This window comes from Oenanthe melanoleuca, chromosome 3 (genome assembly GCF_029582105.1).
Source record: "Oenanthe melanoleuca isolate GR-GAL-2019-014 chromosome 3, OMel1.0, whole genome shotgun sequence".
Classification (NCBI taxonomy): domain Eukaryota; kingdom Metazoa; phylum Chordata; class Aves; order Passeriformes; family Muscicapidae; genus Oenanthe; species Oenanthe melanoleuca.
In genome coordinates, this window is record NC_079336.1 from 97,726,275 (window position 1) to 97,745,010 (window position 18,736).

General features: G+C 51.2%; 1 protein-coding gene across 2 annotated transcripts in view; it reads right to left on the reverse strand.

Annotated features, from left to right (window-relative positions):
* SLC24A3 (solute carrier family 24 member 3) overlaps nucleotides 1-17,581 on the reverse strand; it is a 68,172-nt gene extending 50,591 nt beyond the window's left edge. For both annotated transcript variants that reach the window (XM_056486839.1, XM_056486838.1), the window contains exon 1: nucleotides 17,527-17,581. The gene's annotated coding sequence lies outside the window, so the exon portion shown is untranslated. The remainder of the gene's footprint in view (nucleotides 1-17,526) is intronic.
* Nucleotides 17,582-18,736: the final 1,155 nt, after the last annotated feature.

The window sequence follows — 18,736 nt, forward strand, 5'->3', positions numbered from 1 at the left end:
CTTCAGGATGCTAATTGGGTCATAAAGCTTAAGGACAGGCTGCCAATGAGGCTGCAGGAATGGCTGTGGGTTACAGAGCACAAAGCCAGTGTGAAGATGATGCTCCAGCATTCAAGTGCTTCTCAGCAATTCCAGATGTTGAAACTGCAGCTTTCTGCTAATGGCCAGTTCTTCACATTCAGCCATCAGCTGGGAAAAATCCAAACTGCCTTTCACATCTTTTGCAGGTTCTTTCTGCCTTTAACATCTTTAGCATTAATAAAGCTCCAGCAATAGGAACTTAATTAGCAATTGTACAGAAGAATAAATGGAAGAACAATCCAGCTCACTCTCCCAGTTTTGCTGTCTCTGAAGCAATAACTGAGCAAAAGGCAGCTGCATTTTCATTTTGTTCCTCAGGTTATTACTGTTAATTGTGTTCCTATGGATTGGTAAATTCTACAATGAATCCTGACAAACCAGCAGGACCTACTGAAGCAGTACAGATGGCATCCTGAAAACCCCCATAATGGAGGAGCACAGCAACACCCTCCTCATTTATGAGAACCAGTGATATCTGTGACTTTTTACCACCAGCCAGGACTCACCTGCCAGCAGCTGTGACTATTTCCAGGACTTCCTTCTGAGGCAGAACCAGCCCTGCCAGGCTGCCTTCCCCTCCCACCCCAGCACTGTGCTGTGCCAGAGCTGCCAAAAGCTGCCAGCACACCCTCAGGTGTGCAGCCTCAGGGGCAGCAGTGAGAAAAAACCCCAAGAAACCACCCAAAACTCTGTGGAAGGGTTCATCCTCCCCCAGCAGAACATCATTATGTGGAAAGCCAGTGTTTCCCTCAGCTTTAGGAAGCATTCCTGCCCATTCCCCATCAGGGAGCTCTGCCTGCAGCAATATGCAAAGTGCTTTGCTCATACATGTGAGTGCCTCCCCTCCTCCTGCAGCTGCCTCTGAGATCTCACATTCATTGCAGACAGATGCTAAAAACCCAATTCCTTCACCAGGAGTCTCTGGGAGGCTCAAGGAGCCCAAAGTGCACCTGAGGTAAAGGCAGACAGGGTAAGGGCAGTACAGAAATAGCAGAAGCTGTCTCTGGTGTCAGAGGCTGGGAATCCTGGCAGAAATCCTGGCTCCCCAGCCCCAGCTCCCACCCCACAGTGGCAGGAGAACCCAAGGACTCCATCAGCACATCCTCCACAAGCATGTTCAGTGGGTGACACTTGGGGCATGCAGGCACAACGTGATGGATGCAGATGTGAAATCTGCTGCATTTTTATCAGCTGCAGCAGGTGCAGAGGAGCACAGACAGGAGGGGAGCTTTGCAAAACACAGGAGCTCCTTTCTGAGAAGAAATACAGGGTGCTGCTGGAACACCACTCCAACAGCAGCTGCCCTATTTAGCAGGTTATAAAAGCTCAGGCACTTTGTTGTTTTGCTAACAGAGTCCCCAGCCTTTGTACAGAAAGTAGGTGCAGATTTTGCCAGGTTTGTTTCGATGGCACAGAAAAAACAGCAGCCACCCTGCCAATGAACCTAAACCCAAAGAATGAAAAGACTTCTGCCTGATAAAATCCACCCTGGCCCTGCAGAGCAGAGAAGGGCAGGATGTACACAGAGCTCAGCAATCCCCCCAGCCACAGTTCTGGGAGCAGCCCAGCCCATCCCCAGGGCTTCCAGCCCTTGGGCATTCCCAACCCAGTCCCAGTTTCCAGTTCTCAGCTCCTGAGGGTCACATTCCCAGAAAACTGAGGGCTGGAGTCTGCAGCTCAACACAACACTCCCTCCAGGGGTGCAGTTCTACCTCGCACTGGGGCAACTTGTAGAAAGATGAGTGAATATTAGGATTACTTGCATTTGGAAGTAACTGGAATTAGATGGCCATTAGCAAGGTATGGAAAGGGAGCTAAATATTACAGGAACAGGTGAGCACTGGGTGTGAGCAGCTGTGCCCTTCTGCACTGGACTCCAGGTGTTCTGGCAGGCACTTTCCCTCTCACAATTGATGTTCCCACCTCTCTAAAAGGATTACTTTCCAAAAAACCCAGCACTGCACTGGAGCAGTAGCTCTAAATGCTGCAACATCCACTGATTTTTTAAAAGGTCTTTATATTGCTGGCCAGTGCATCTTCTCTGGGGACAAGAAACCCCTTGGGAATTCTCCCACAAAGATGCCAACGAGTTACCAGCACAGAAAACTCACAAATTCAGAGCCCAGGCTCATTTCTCATGCTGTCCCCACAATTCTGCTGTTTTCACCTATGAGGGACAGGTGTTGGTGGAGCAGACCTTGTGACATGAACCCAGACAATGTTTTTTGCATCTCGAGCTTTTTACACAGGGAAACAAAAGTGAACTTTAAAGGAAACACACTGCACACTCAGAATCAGTGTTTTAAACTCAAGCTTGAGCCTGCTGCTGGGTAAACAGCAATATCACATCAAGGAGATAAGTCAAAATCTCTCTGAAGGGAAGGAGAGCACCTATATATATATATATATATATATATATATATATATATATATATATATATATATATATATATATATATATATATTAATGTTTCACAGTCTGCCAAGTGAAAATGGTGTTGGCATTGCAGTGCATGAGCTAAAATGCAAAGAGAGCCAAACCACGGTGAGGCATCACTGACAAAACAATTTGCTGATGTTTCACTGGTGTCTGCACTGCCCTGCTGCACACACACTCTCCTGACACTCTCCTGCACTGCAGGAAGGGAAGCCTTGAGGGAACAAACCCCTTGTGAAGTCAAAAATGCCTTGGCTTCAGTGCAAATGAGTCTCCTGCAAGATCACAGGCACGCCGAGATCCAAGGACAACAAGCAAATATATCTCAACATAAATGGGGGAGAAATCAGAAACAATAAATAATGTGCAGCAGCATATGGTTCAGAGAGAGTTTAAGTCAAATAACAGCGGCAAGTGACCTTTGAAGAGAAGGTTATACTTTCTTTTGTTCAGTGCAAGAGCCAATTTCTGTCACAGCAAGAATCTGGCAATTGTTCCCCAGGACCTTTGAGCTTTTATATTCCCGTGTTTCACTTGACCACTGCTTAAATATGTATATGTCTGCTTAACCTGGCAGAGGGCAGGGGTAGATTGGACATTAGGAAGCTCTTCCCTGGGCCAGGCTGGGGCTGCTCCATCCCTGGAGTGCCCAAGGCCAGGTCAGACAGAGCTGGGGCAGTGCAAGGTGTCCCAGGGTGGCACTGGGTGGGCTTTAGGGCCCCCTTCCAGCCCAAACCTGTGCCCTGTCCCCAGGGCCACAGCTCCCACAGGATGAGCACAGCTGGCTCAGGAACATCCCCCCTGACAAAGGCAATGCCTCTGCAAAGTGATCCATCACCACTGGGGTCAGAAGTAGCTGGCACAAGGAAGGCTCTCAGCAAAACCACAGCAAGAAGAGAACAAATCCCTGGCTGGCTCCTGTCCTCACACCCACTGCCAGAAATTCCTAATAATTTACTGGCTTAATTACAGCTGCTCTGGAGTTCCCAGACTTCTTTGGATTTGGAAGGGAATACAGTCCCTCTTCCACTAGCTTTATTTTGGGGAACAAATATTTATATTGTGCTCATATCCACGGGCAGACTAACCAAAAAAGGCAACTTTACAAGCAGCACTTCCATACAGCCACCTGAAAAGGGAGAGATGCTGCTGCCACCTCTCTTCCTTTCCTGGGGGGAAAAGGGAGGCACTTTTCCATCCCTCTGCTCCCAGCCCAGAGCCTGCCCTGGGCTCTGCCTCCCAGCAGCAGGGCAGGGATTTAGTGCCTGCAAATGAATCCCAGCATTTGCCCTGCCCAGGCTCATCTGCAGAGCAGCTCTAATACTCTCTAAGCTCCCCTGAACGTATAAATGCTCAAAGCTATTACAATCTCTTTGTTATTTTACGTTAGGCATCCCATTAACTATTTTCCTACTTGGATATAATCAGTGTTTGCCATCATTTGGAGATTAATTCTGGATAATGAGGGCACATGGGCTGCCTCCTCTGGAGACTGAGAGCTGGTTGGAAGGGCAGGACAGGACCCCAGAGCATGGCAGGATTTTCCATTCAAGCTTACCTGACACACAGAGGATCTGGCCCCTTCCCCTCTCAGCCACAACAGAGCAAAGAAATCCTTTCCTTTCCCACTCCCATCCCAACACACGGTGCTTAAAGTGCACTTAAATCTTATGTAAATTATATTTAACGAATCAGAGAGAGTTCCACACTTCAGACATCCATCATTTTCCTCTTTGCATCTAAAACTGGCAGGGAAAATTTCCATCCCAAGGCTGCAAGGTTAAAATGCTACCCCTACCTGCAGCATCTGTAAAAGGGAAATTAGAGCAATCCTTTACTTTGATAGAGCAATGAAAGCACATTAGGGGGAATTCTTGGGGGTGCAAACATTAGCAGCAGGGCTCTCAGGATGACAGGCAACCCTTTCCAAGGCATCCCAACACCCCTGGCTTGGGATCAGCCCCCAGCCCAGCCCCAGCTGGAAGCCCCAGCACAGAGCAGTCACCTGTGAGCACCATCACACCCCCTGAGCCCCTTTTCCAGCTCCCTGGGATTCCTGAGCACACCCTGCTCCTCTGCACAGCTCCCCAGTACCTGCCAATGGGCTGGGCAGGTCTGAGTCCAGCTTTGCAGCTGTGAAGTCCTGGCTCAGCTGGGAGGTTTCTAACCCTGCCACCAGCAATGCCCAGGCTCCAGGCTGAGATCTCACCAATTGTCTCAGTGTTACATGCATCCATCACCACCATCTCCAAGAAGATTGAGACGTGTGCTGTCCCCAGAAATGGGATGGACCACATAATTTCTAAAAACAGCCCATTCTGCTGGGAAGAGGCAGCTGAGGATGGCTGTGGAAAGAAGAGGGTGCAGCAAGCAAGATCCTGAGATCCACCACAGCCCTGTCTGAACAAACTGATTTAGCCAGAGAACAAGCACCACCAGGGTCCAGATCTCTGGAAAACCCCTCCCCAGCCCCTGTGCCACATGGCAGAGCTCCCTTTCCTCTGGGTTCCCACTGGCAGGTTCCAGCTTTGCTTTCCTGCCTCCCCCAGTCTGTCCTGTGACTGTGGGGAGAAGTGAGCAGGCAGCACATGCAGGTGAGGCACAGGTCCCTCTGCAGGTATGCATTCTGCTTCATGGTGACAGGCAGGCTCAGAGCCCAATCCCCAGCACAAAAACCACATCAATCACTGCCAGCACGCTGTTCGTGCACCAGGGAGACAACACTGGCTTTAAATAGGAAGCAGGGCTCCCAGAAGACAGAGCTCCATCTCCAAAGAGCCTTTCATCTCACCCAGGAGCTGAAAGCCCCTAAATATAGGACTCCTGTTAAAAATTCATGAGCCTCAGCAGCTATTTATCAAAGTGGTGGAAATGGGATATTTTCATGATGGTGAATGACATTCACTAGTAATAAGCAAATGTGCCCTTCATTACCATTCTGGAACAGAGCACCACCAGCCTGGCACCAGCACACAGCCCTGCCTCCACCTGCATGCCTCACACCCCCAGGGTCAGTCACAATGCACAGGTGAGGGGACAGCTCCTCCCTGTCACTGCTCAAGTTTTTAATGTGCTTTATACGTGCAAACTTCCATAACCTCCTGTGCTGAGGTGGAACAGGCACTCCCTGCTGTCTGCTGGGAGAAAGGAGGAGCAAAAAGGAAGGAGGGATCCCCTCACCTCCCTCACATGGCAGGAGAAAGCTGGACACAACACTGGGGTGGTTTGGTTTCAGTGGAGCCCCCAGAATCTGTTCTCCCCATCAATCAGGGGGAGCTCCAAGGGCAGCTGTAATTACATCTAAATCCCCACACAGGCAGGACTGGTTCACATGTGCCTGGAGAAGGGACCATCTGTTTTAGGAAGGTACTACCAGGCTCTTTTTTCATTTTCTTTTTCATCCCAATTATATGCTTTTCCTCCCCTTCCTCCCTAAATGGAAGCATTGCCTTAATATCCAGAGTCTTAAAACAAGATTATGTTTTCAGATGAGAGAGCCTCTAAAGTGGGATTATACCTTACAACAGCAAACCAGCCTTTCAATCAATTCCAGAGGATACACTTAAACTTCATTACTCTGCAAGAGCTCACATTTACCAGGCAACAAATGAGAAGCATTTAGAGGCAATGCCTCCAGCCCCTCCTCTGCTGAGCAATCCCATCCCAGCAGCTCAGCAGGGCTGGTCACAAAACCTGCAGCAGCGCTGGGGAGGGCAGTGCTGGCTCCTGGGGACTTGGGAACACTCAGGGACAAGGAGGGGACACAGAGGGACACCCCAGAGCCAGCCAGGCTGTGTCACACACCCCATTCCCTTCCAGAGAGCTCAGAACACAGCTCATCTCCCTCCCCAGTCACCATCCCACATCAGACAGGCAGAAAGGGATATCACAGGAATCTCCAGAATCTGGAATATCCAGAAGGGAGCTGCTGGGAAGGGCTATGGCACACCAAGGACATCACACTGAGAGCTGGGTAAGTGGAGGTGGGGAGGTCTGCAAGGGATCTGGGGAGCTTCAGCTGCTCCCACCTCAGGGACAAGAGTGAGCAGGTCTGGCTGAAAGGTCTCCAGCAGTTCCAGGTGTGTTTCAAGCAGGAGAACCAAGCTCCCAGCACTGAAATTCCCATTTACAGCATTTCAGTGCTTCTCCAGGAGGCTTGACCCCAGCTGACCTTGCTGGTCTCCCTGGCACCAGGCCATGGAGGGAATCCCCAGACTCTCTGCCAGGGTCCCACCACTCAAACCAACAGCTCATAAAGGCCAGAGAAACACCAGGAATACAAGAGCACTCCCAAACCACACTGGACTCCCTTCCCTGCCTACTGTGCAATTCCCAGTTTTTACCTTTAGTGCCAGGGCAGCGCAGAGCTGGAAGGAAAAGCCCCAAAATTCCTGCTCTGCTGGCTGATTTTGGCTGCCAGTGCCACATCTGGTGAGCCCTGTGTGACACAGAAACCACCCCAGCTCCCTGGGAATTTAGAGATGCTAACACTCATGGTGCTGGATTTCAGTGGGCTGCAGAGACCAGAAGATTTTGGTTTAAACCAAAAGGTTTGGGTTCATTTAAAAGGCACATTAGACCAACTGCAGGTGCTGTCAGTGCCTCTGCCCAGACCAAAGATCCTGCACACAGTCTGTGCTCCACCTCCACCCCTGGCAGCTTTCACTTTGTTTTTTTTTTGCCCTGGTGCTTCTTCCAGCACCAGGCAGGACGTGTGAGGAGCAGGCAGCACACAGCACAGCACCAGGGGCAGGTCACTGGGAGTTTAGTGGCTGGCTGCCATCAGATAATGATCTGCAAGCTGCTCCTCAGCACGTGGGTGAGCCAAGCAGAAGGCAGAAGTTGTGTTTTTTCCAGGGGCTGAAGCTCTCCCAGCACACAGAGGTACCAGCCTGCACAGCCAGGGGCTCACTGGGGCTGTGCTCAGCTTCTTGTCTCAGCCCATCACACAGAAAAGCCTCTAATTCCACACACTGAAGAATTTTAAATTTGGTTTTTATAAGATAACGACAAGATAAAGGATTTTAAGTATTGCTTCCTTTCTGTGCTCTTCTTCCTCCTCCTTCATAATTTCAAGTTAAACAATCACAAAAGCTGAATTATTAAATCAAAAGTATAAATAAGTGTTAATTCCCTGTTAAACTGTTTAAAAAACCTTGTAACTAAGTTCACCCCCATTTTACAGAACTCTCTAATGATATTACCAAGTAAAAAAAGGGGAGGTTTGATCATTTTTTTTTCCTTAAAATAATCGTTGTCTTTCATGCACAATTACAGGTAAAAAACAATCAGATTAGGAGATTAACTCCCCAGAGGCAGACAAATGCCATCTGGTTTATGAATCATATTCTGGGTATGATACTCTCCTGGCAGATGATACATCTCTTGACGTACACAAATGTGCTTTGCTGGAACAAACAAACAAATAAATAGATATAAACAACGCCTAAAAGCTGCCTTCCCTCAGGTAACACTCCATAAACCCCCAAAGCTGCAGCAGAACCCTCCAGGTTTCAGTCTCTGCCCCACTTCTGGTGCTGCACCTCCCCTCAGCACGGCAAGAATTGCTCTCCAGCCCAGGGAATCCTTCTGTCCCAGGGAATCCTGGAGCTCTCATCCTGTTCCCAGCAGGAATGCTGAGTCAGGAGCCTGGAGCAGCTGTGGTGTGGTTAAAAACAAACCCATCACCTCCCAAGGCTCCCTCTGTGTTATCTGCAGGGTTTACTGCCCTGCTGGATGTCCTTGCACTGTTCCCAAATTTCCCACAGGGCTCTCCAGTCTTGACTGTCCCACTGAACAGAAAACCACAGGGCATTTCCTCAAGCTCACACACAAGAAAAGTTCCTGGGCAGAACAACTGGCACAAGCACTAGGAAATGATGACAGACACCTAGAAGCAAGATGAAGATATTTCTCTTTCCCTTGGCTCGGCCACAAAAAGCATTTATAAAGGTGGGAGTGAGTGGCTGTGCTCCAGCCCAGGGGGCTCTGCTCTCCCCAGAGCTCTCCAAAATGACCAGGAAACCACTGCTGCCACGTTGGGATTGGGGAGTTTGGCCTCTCTAAAAATTTAATTCAGCTAAGACCCTGGATGCTGATCAGATCCAAGCCCCAGCCTAACCCCTCCGAAGTTATGCAACCCCTGAAATCCAAAAAGCCTGGAAAAGCTCAGATGTGGCAGTGCTGCTGATGTCAGCTGCTGAAAGGTTTCCATGGAAACCCCTCCCACCTCTGCCACAGCATCCTCTGCAGCACAGCTGGGGACAGCTGGGGGGAAATGCCCACAGGTGTCCCCAGCCAAGAGCATCTCTGCCCAAGAGATCTGCCCATCAGGGCCCCCAAATCCAGCCCCTAAATGATCTCCCCATCACACAGAGCCCCCAAATCCAGCCCCTAAATGATCTGCCCATCAGAGCCCCCAAATCCAGCCCCTAAATGATCTGCCCATCACACAGAGCCCCCAAATCCAGCCCCTAAATGATCTGCCCATCACACAGAGCCCCCAAATCCAGCCCCTAAATGATCTGCCCATCAGAGCCCCCAAATCCAGCCCCTAAATGATCTGCCCATCACACAGAATCCCTCAAAGTGCAGCCCCCAGACCAGGCAAAGCTTCTGAACAGGGGACACTCAGTCCTGACTCCTCTTGAGGCACATCCCCATCCCCATCCCCATCCCCATCCCATCCCATCCCATCCCATCCCATCCCATCCCATCCCATCCCATCCCATCCCATCCCATCCCATCCCATCCCATCGGGGACAATTCTGTGTGTCCAGGGACAATTCTCTGTGTCTGGGCACAACTCTGTGTGTCCAGGGACAATTCTGTGTGTCCAGGGACAATTCTGTGTGTGTTGGGGACAATTCTGTGTCTGGGGACAATTCTGTGTGCTGGGGACAATTCTGTGTGCTCAGGGACAATTCTCTGTGTCTGGGCACAATTCTGTGTGCTGGGGACAATTCTCTGTGTCTGGGCACAACTCTGTGTGCTCAGGGACAATTCTGTGTTCCAGCAGGAGGCTGAGGAGCCCAAGATGGATTTTCCAAGAATGCATCACGTACCCTTTGGCAAAACAGAGAATAATCCCAAAAAAGCTCGAGGGAATCTTGGAGCTGCTGTTTCCTCATCTCCAATAAAACCCCTGCCAAAAATCCTACAGCAAACCAATCCCAAACTGCAATTGTTACATGTTTTAAATGAAGGGATGAGTCCCCATTTCTGAGCTCAGCACTGATTCCCTTTTTTGGCATCCACAACTTTCAGCAGTCACACACACTCGCAGCTTAGTTACTCCCAATTATCCAAACATGGATTTCAGGACATGCTGTGGGGCAAACCAACCTTCTGGTCCATTGTGGCTGTTTGCATTCCAGGGACAGGGAACAGCCCTGGAGAGCTGCAGACCCCTCTGTGAGCTCCTGCTCTGCAGACCATCCTTTGGTGGCAAGTTTTTGCAGTGTAATTACCTTTGAGCCACTTGTTCCTCCTCCAAATATCCAGGCTGGTAAATAAATGTTTTGCCTTCCCCCAGCTAATGCATAATGTATAAATCAGCCCCAAACACAATGAAACCTAGAAACAGTTCTCATAAAAAAAAAAAAAAAAAAATCGAGATTTTTTTCCAGAAACAACAGCTGGCAAAGCATCTCACAAAAGGGGGGGAGAAAAGAAAAATCCCACTTTGCCAATACATTTAATTACTTCAGGATTCAATGCTTCTCCAGACTTGTTTGCTGCAGCCAAAGTTAGGAACACCAGTGTTTCTATCCAAAAACTGCAGCTCCATCTCCCAGCTCAGGCCACAGGAGAGCTGGAACAGCCCAGCTTTCCTCCCAGCCTGCCCAGATCCTGGGGGCTGCACACACAGACAGCTTCACATGACACCTGAACAGGAGGGCCTCAATTTTCACCCCAAAAAATTAAAAATTTTAAATTTGGGGTGATCAAGCCAGTATTACACAGAAGAGATGTGAAATATTTTTTTTAAAAAGAGAACGATAAAGGCCATTTTTTATTATTGTATTATTATTATTAATTATTTATTTATTGCTAGTTTGTTCTGACTCTCCTGTGAGTGATTCCAGCCCCACAGGAGCAGTGCCCAGCAGTGCCAGGGTGTGTTTGCCTGTTGCCAGCACTCAGGAATTGCAGGGGGAGGATTGGCCTGGCAGCCACACCTGGGGCTCTGCACACAGCCTCCCACTTCTGTGTGCCCCACATCTCAGCTGACCTCCTTCCTGCTGTGCCAGGCACCTTGTCAGATGGGCAGAAGGACAAAAAAGCAGCAGGACCTGCTCCAGCTCCACAGGCAAGTCTGCACCTCCCCTGGGAAGGGGTGATGGATCTGCAAAGTGAAAATGGGATGTGGGGACTGATAGCACACACCCCTAAAAGGCCATCCCATCCTGATTTATGGGCTTGGAGCAGCAGGGAATTTCCTACACGGAACAGCTGCCAGGGGAAACATCAATCCTGCCTGCAGCTGCTGCTGCTGGCTGGGCAGAGCCCTCCAAAGTGTGCTGGGGCAGGGATGCAGCCCCAGCTCTGCTCCAAACACACCCAGAGCTCCAGGGGAGCCTGGCCATGGCTGGGGACATGCCACCAGCACTGGTGCCTCCGTGGAACTTTCCATCTCCCAGCCCAGGTGTTTGCCAGCTCCTGCATCCTGATTAAATCTGCAATCCTGGGGAGCAGGGATGGGGGAGAGGGGGAGGTTCAGCACTACCCACAGCAGCCTGGCTCCAGGGCACAGCTCAAGGGACACAATCCCCTGCCCTGGCTGGTCCCTGGGGGCTGCAGGGCTGCCCAGAAAGATCTGGCAGCACAGCTGGACACAGCTGGGCACGGCTGGGCAGTGCCAGGGTCCCTGCCTGCTCCCCCCAGGGCCTGGGGGTCACTGCACTGCCTGGCCAGGCAGCCACACCAGCCCAGGGATGCCTGCACTCACCAGCACATCCCAGCTGTTGCCATGGCTACAGGGCAGCTGCTGCATCCCTGCAGGCAGCATCCTGCATCCCTGAGGGTCCTGGCAGTGCCCAGTGCCCTGCAGGACATGCTCCAGGACATGCTCCAGTGACAGGGCTCCCTGTGCTCCCTGTGCCAGGGATCCATCCCTGCAGGGTGACAGGGCTCTCTGTGCCAGGGATCCATCCCTGCAGGGTGACAGGGCTCCCTGTGCTCCCTGTGCCCAGGGATCCATCCCTGCAGGGCTCCCTGTGCTCCCTGTGCCAGGGATCCATCCCTGCAGGGCTCCCTGTGCTCCCTGTGCCCAGGGATCCATCCCTGCAGGGTGACAGGGCTCCCTGTGCTCCCTGTGCCCAGGGATCCATCCCTGCAGGGTGACAGGGCTCCCTGTGCCAGGGATCCATCCCTGCAGGGTGACAGGGCTCCCTGTGCCCAGGGATCCATCCCTGCAGGGTGACAGGGCTCCCTGTGCCCAGGGATCCATCCCTGCAGGGTGACAGGGCTCCCTGTGCCAGGGATCCATCCCTGCAGGGTGACAGGGCTCCCTGTGCCAGGGATCCATCCCTGCAGGGCTCCCTGTGCTCCCTGTGCCAGGATCCATCCCTGCAGGGTGACAGGGCTCCCTGTGCCAGGGATCCATCCCTGCAGGGTGACAGGGCTCCCTGTGCCCAGGGATCCATCCCTGCAGGGTGACAGGGCTCCCTGTGCCCAGGGATCCATCCCTGCAGGGCTCCCTGTGCTCCCTGTGCCAGGGATCCATCCCTGCAGGGTGACAGGGCTCCCTGTGCCCCAGGGATCCATCCCTGCAGGGCTCCCTGTGCTCCCTGTGCCAGGATCCATCCCTGCAGGGTGACAGGGCTCCCTGTGCCCAGGGATCCATCCCTGCAGGGTGACAGGGCTCCCTGTGCCAGGGATCCATCCCTGCAGGGCTCCCTGTGCTCCCTGTGCCCAGGGATCCATCCCTGCAGGGCTCCCTGTGCTCCCTGTGCCAGGGATCCATCCCTGCAGGGCTCTCTGTGTCCAGGGATCCATCCCTGCAGGGCTCCCTGTGCTCCCTGTGCCAGGGATCCATCCCTGCAGGGTGACAGGGCTCTCTGTGCCAGGGATCCATCCCTGCAGGGTGACAGGGCTCCCTGTGCCAGGGATCCATCCCTGCAGGGTGACAGGGCTCCCTGTGCCACAGGGATCCATCCCTGCAGGGTGACAGGGCTCCCTGTGCCAGGGATCCATCCCTGCAGGGCTCCCTGTGCTCCCTGTGCCCAGGGATCCATCCCTGCAGGGCTCCCTGTGCTCCCTGTGCCAGGGATCCATCCCTGCAGGGCTCTCTGTGTCCAGGGATCCATCCCTGCAGGGCTCCCTGTGCTCCCTGTGCCAGGATCCATCCCTGCAGGGTGACAGGGCTCTCTGTGCCAGGGATCCATCCCTGCAGGGTGACAGGGCTCCCTGTGCCAGGGATCCATCCCTGCAGGGTGACAGGGCTCCCTGTGCCCAGGGATCCATCCCTGCAGGGTGACAGGGCTCCCTGTGCCCAGGGATCCATCCCTGCAGGGCTCCCTGTGCTCCCTGTGCCAGGGATCCATCCCTGCAGGGTGACAGGGCTCCCTGTGCCAGGGATCCATCCCTGCAGGGCTCCCTGTGCTCCCTGTGCCAGGGATCCATCCCTGCAGGGTGACAGGGCTCCCTGTGCCCAGGGATCCATCCCTGCAGGGCTCTCTGTGCTCCCTGTGCCAGGGATCCATCCCTGCAGGGTGACAGGGCTCCCTGTGCTCCCTGTGCCCACAGGACATGTGAACCCCAGCTCTGGACTTCTGACTGTGAATTATTAATTGCTGCTTTGTTCTCTGCTGAAACTCTATAGCAGTAATTATCTCTGCTTTAACACAAAATAATCACCACTTTCTCCTCTCCTCCTCTTCTCCCAACAATTAAAAGCTGGGAACATCCCTCCTGACTCAGGATCCCTCTGAGCCCTTGGCCACACTCACTCTGCTCAGGACTGCTCCTTTTATCCCACCTCTCTTTTTTCTATCACACACAACTCAAACCAAGGAAAGGGCATTAATACACAAGACCATTATTCTGTGCATGCAGAAGTGAATTTATGCACACATCTGTATATAAAAACTACACAATTAAGCACTGCTTAAAATGCAGATGGCAGATGATAAAACTCCATCCTGGCTGCATTAAAACCTGTCTTGGGATGCTGGATTTGATTCCTGGTCGTTTAAATTTTGTGTAAATGCAGTGAAGTCAATGAGGCCAGCAATAATTTACACTCGTGGAAAATCTGGACCTTTTGATTTTTAACTACTAACTACTGGCAAGAACTGAAAAACAAGCAACAAAAACACAGTTTGCAACATGGGGCCAGATGTTATTTTTCTTCCTTTGCAGCAATGGCTCCAAAATACCAAATTTAAAACAGAACTCTAAGAAGGGCCTGTCCTGGATCTCAGAGCTGCACCAGCTTTCAGCCCTGAAACTCCAATTAATGCTTGAGACACACCAACATTTAAAGCATGTGCTGATAACCACATGCTCTGATTTCCTTCACTGTCAAGCCCTTCTAGCATCACAGAGAAGCTTCCAAAATAACTTAGGGAGGACACAGCCATTCCTGTGATCTGACCAGGAGCCTCAACCCTGTCCCAACAAAAACAAATTTTACATGGCCTGGGGTCAACAGGCACGGAGGCAGATCACTTCATTCCCAGATCTCCTGGTACTGGCAAGTCCAAAATGATTAACAACCAAGAATTCACAGCAGCACAGACTTTCCTGGGGAGAATCAGGACGTTTTGCACAAACTCAGCAATGTATTTTTAAACTCCAAGTGGACAATCTGCGTTTGCCACGGGAATAATTCAGGTGTGGAAAAAAAAAAAAAAATAAAAGGAAAAAAAAAGGAAAATAAATAATTCTGCTATGTGGCCAGCCTAGAAGATGTACATGTGGGCTTCCTTCCCAGAGAAAGGAGCAAGTCTGACTCGACAATTTTTTTATTTTTTTATTTTCACTGCCTGCTTAGAAATTCAGGTCACAGGCTCCATGGAAGGCTTCTCAGATTAGCAGAGTGATGCACAGCAGCAGCCTGGCATCCTCGGGTGTCAGAGCAGTAAAACCCAGCTCAGAGAGGCACAATGGGATGTTTATTCGTTGCTCAACACCTTTTAAATGCAAAGGCTTTTAAAGATTTGGAGGCAAGGGTCCCTTTGCAGTGCTTTAAGCCTCCCTCTCTGCTGCCTCTTCCACAAGGCACAATAAGCAAAGGAGGAGCCCAAGCTGGCTGAAAGGTCAAGGAAGCAAGCCTCACTCCTCTAGATACAAAGAACAAACAAAAGAGCAGCGGAGGCAAAGGGCCAAAACAAATCCAAAGCCCAGGAAAATTTCTGGGCGTTGTAAAGTTACTCCAGAGGGGAAGAAATAACCACGGAAGAGGACAGAGGGTTTCCCCACTCCAGCCCTGGAGAGCTACCATGCAGGTGGGGCTGCACTTCTGGACACTCCCCAACATCCCAAAATTCCTGCCAAATTCACCAAACTTACAGCTCAGTGAGAGAAGAACATCTTTTCTTGCTATTCCTCGAGGACAATTTCCTCCTAAACTTACAGCAATTTATTTTCCTAACGTTCCCCCAAGTGAAAGCGAGGTTTGGCAACCTGCAAGGCAGGAAACAAATTTCTACTTCTCATTTTGCTGGGATAAAATTAATTCTGCTTGAGGGAAGGCGACTTTGTGTTTCAATTGGATCGAGGCTCAAAGAGGAAAAGGGGGAAACCAGGAGAACAAAGCACAAAATCACTCCTCACACAGCATGCTGCATCTGGAAGCACAGCTTGGGGAGAAGGCTTTTCTAAACTCTGCAGCTCCCTGCACTTCATCCTGGCCATGGCAAGCCAGCAGAACTCAGAAATCCCAGCATGTCCATAAAGCAGAGAGGGGAGAGAGCTCAGCTCCCCCAGGGTTTGTGGAATAATTGCACCAAAACCTCTTTGGCTGTTTAATTTAAGCACTTGTGTGCCTCAGGGTCTAAATGAATACAGGGAGATCTTTTTGTTCCTGCAGCAATCTAGTGTTTCCTGCCATTACTGATAATGGCTTTAAAACAGCACACTCAAGCAGGGCTGCTGGTTTGTTCCCAGCCTTTCTGAGGAAGGCAGGCTCCTCAGAGCTGGGCACCCTGAGCCTCCAGACACCCTGACACAGCCCCAGAGCCTGTCCCCTCCTGGCAGGTGACAAACACAGACAGCACTGAGCTCCTGGCAGCACAGGGACCTGACCCAGCACAGCCACAGGCCAGAGCCCACCAGCAGCACTGCTCAGAAAAAGGTCAAAAAAACAAAACCCAACCAAACTAAAAATCCTAAAAGTGGTCTCCAGGCTGCATCCAGTCAGTGTCACCCCCTTAATATTACTACAGCTTTTTTTGCAGAGGAAAAGAGAGCAAAGCCCCCAGTGTCTGGAGCAGTGCTGGTGATGAAATGATGCTGGATAAACTATTAGGAGATGGAGGAGCAGCAGGCATCCCAATGAGCCAGCAGCCAGAGGACACAGGTCTCCCCTCCAGCAGGCCCAGGTGTGCTCACAGCACAGCAGCCAGGCACTGCAAAAAGCCACAGCAGCTTCAAAAGTGCCTTTTCAAACACCCCACTCCTGCCAGGTGAGCTCAGCAGGTGACTTTTACCCACTGCAGTTTGGGGCTGCCCCAAACACTCCTGGCCTCACCAACACACCACTATTATCATTATTATAATTATTATCATTTATTATTATTATTATTATTATTATTATTATTATTATTATTATTATTATTATTATTATTATTATTATTATTTACACTCACAAAACCCACCAAACCACTGGCAGGCCCTTGGCTCTGTTACTTTCACTTCCTTTCTGCATCAGTCTCTGTCACATCGTGACAGCTTCAAGAGGAAACAGTAATTTCACACGTCTGGGTATTTCTGCTTTCTCTCTCGTGAGAAAACACGAGGTAGTTGTTGTTTTTCTTTCTGAAGAAAGGCAGGGGGGGAGCCCACACGCCACAGATAAAATCCCCCACGCTCCCTACAGACCACTCTGTCTGGGGAGGGCAGCAGGAACAGCTGGAACAGCTGCAGTGGTGAGACAGCAGATGCTGAAAATATTGCTGCCAGGGCTGACTGAGGCTGTGAGACTGGGCCAGAGGGAAAACTGAGTAAGAAGAGTTTCTGTACCAGTTTTTGCCAACTAAAAGAGACCACGATCACCCACCTGTCCAGAAATGTTATTAAGGATTACAGCAGAGTTAAAAATACAGGGAGAGAAGTGCAGCTAGAACTGTACTTGTTGGAATTCCTGCTGGGGCACGTCACCCACATGAGTCCTGAGGAACAGAGGAAAACCCTTCCCCTCCTCCCCCCAAAACTGGAGGAAATGACACCCAAGCTCTGCTGTGTTTGTGGACTTAAAAATGAGTGAGTACAGGTGTGAGGGAGCAGGATGAGCAGCCAGAGGCCACTTCCATTAATTAATTAATTCATTAATTAATTCATTAATTAATTCACTGATTGCTGGGCTCATACCTGGCTCAGTGCAGTTCCTGACATAGAGCTGGCCCCCATTCCTGTTCTGCTCACAGTACAGGCATGAGGGAGCAGGATGAGAAGCTAGAGGCCATTTCCATTAATTAATTCATTAATTAATTTACTAATTGCTGGGCTCGTACCTGGCTCAGTGCAGTTCCTGACGTAGAGCTGCCCCCCTGGCACGCCGCTCCCGTTCTGCTCACAGTACAGTGTGAGGGAGCAGGATGAGCAGCTAGGGGCACTGTTCATTAATTAATTAATTAATTAATTCACTAATTCATTAATTAACTCATTAATTTCTGGGCTCGTACCTGGCTCAGTGCAGTTCCTGACGTAGAGCTGCCCCCCTGGCACGCCGCTCCCGTTCTGCTCACAGTACAGGTGTGAGGAGCAGGATGAGCAGCTAGGGGCACTGTTCATTAATTAATTCATTAACTCATTAATTAACTCATTAATTTCTGGGCTCGTACCTGGCTCGGTGCAGTTCCTGACGTAGAGCTGCCCCCCTGGCACGCCGCTCCCGTTCTGCTCACAGTACAGTGTGAGGGAGCAGGATGAGGAGCCAGAGGCCACTTCCATTAATTCATTAATTAATTCATTAATTAACTCATTAATTTCCGGGCTCATACCTGGCTCAGTGCAGTTCCTGACGTAGAGCTGCCCCCCTGGCACGCCGCTGCCGTTCTGCTCACAGTACAGGTGTGAGGGAGCAGGATGAGGAGCCAGAGGCCACTTCCATTAATTCATTAATTAATTCATTAATTAATTTACTAATTTCCGGGCTCATACCTGGCTCAGTGCAGTTCCTGACGTAGAGCTGCCCCCCTGGCACGCCGCTCCGGTTCTGCTCACAGTACAGTGTGAGGGAGCAGGATGAGCAGCCAGGGGCACTGTTCATTCATTAATTCATTAATTCATTAATTTATTAATTAACTCATTAATTTCTGGGCTCGTACCTGGCTCAGTGCAGTTCCTGACGTAGAGCTGCCCCCCTGGCACGCCGCTGCCGTTCTGCTCACAGTACAGTGTGAGGGAGCAGGATGAGCAGCTAGGGGCACTGTTCATTAATTCATTCACTAATTCATTAATTAGTTCATTAATTTCTGGGCTCGTACCTGGCTCAGTGCAGTTCCTGACGTAGAGCTGCCCCCCTGGCACGCCGCTCCCGTTCTGCTCGCGCGCCTGCAGCAGCTGCCGCCCGCTCCGCTCGCCGTCCTCCCCTGGAGAGCTCAGGGCATCCTCACCTGGGGGAAAAGAGCAGCAGCCACGTGAGGACAGGCCACTCCTGAACCCCTGAGGCAGCCAAAGCAGCATTTCCCAAACCCCAGGGTCAGCAGTTCAGAAGTTTCTGAGCCCCCAGAACATCTCCCCATCCCCCTCCCCATCAGTTCCTGCTTCCCAAGCCCATCCTGCAGGAGCAGCCCTGTTTCCCCACCCAGCACCACCTGCCCAGAGGCAGAGCACGCCTCTGACTCACTCCCACAGTCCCAGCAGCCAGGAATACCCCCAGACAGAGGGCACTGCTGTGTGCCACCCTTGTTCCCAGCCCCTGCTCTGCTCTGCCCTCCAGCTGTGCCTTGGCTGCTGGGTGATGCTCCCCACGGCAGCAGAGACAGCTGGCTCCCTCCCACAGCATTCCTGGCACGGGGCTGGCCAGCCCTGGCCGTGCCAGCTCTGCCT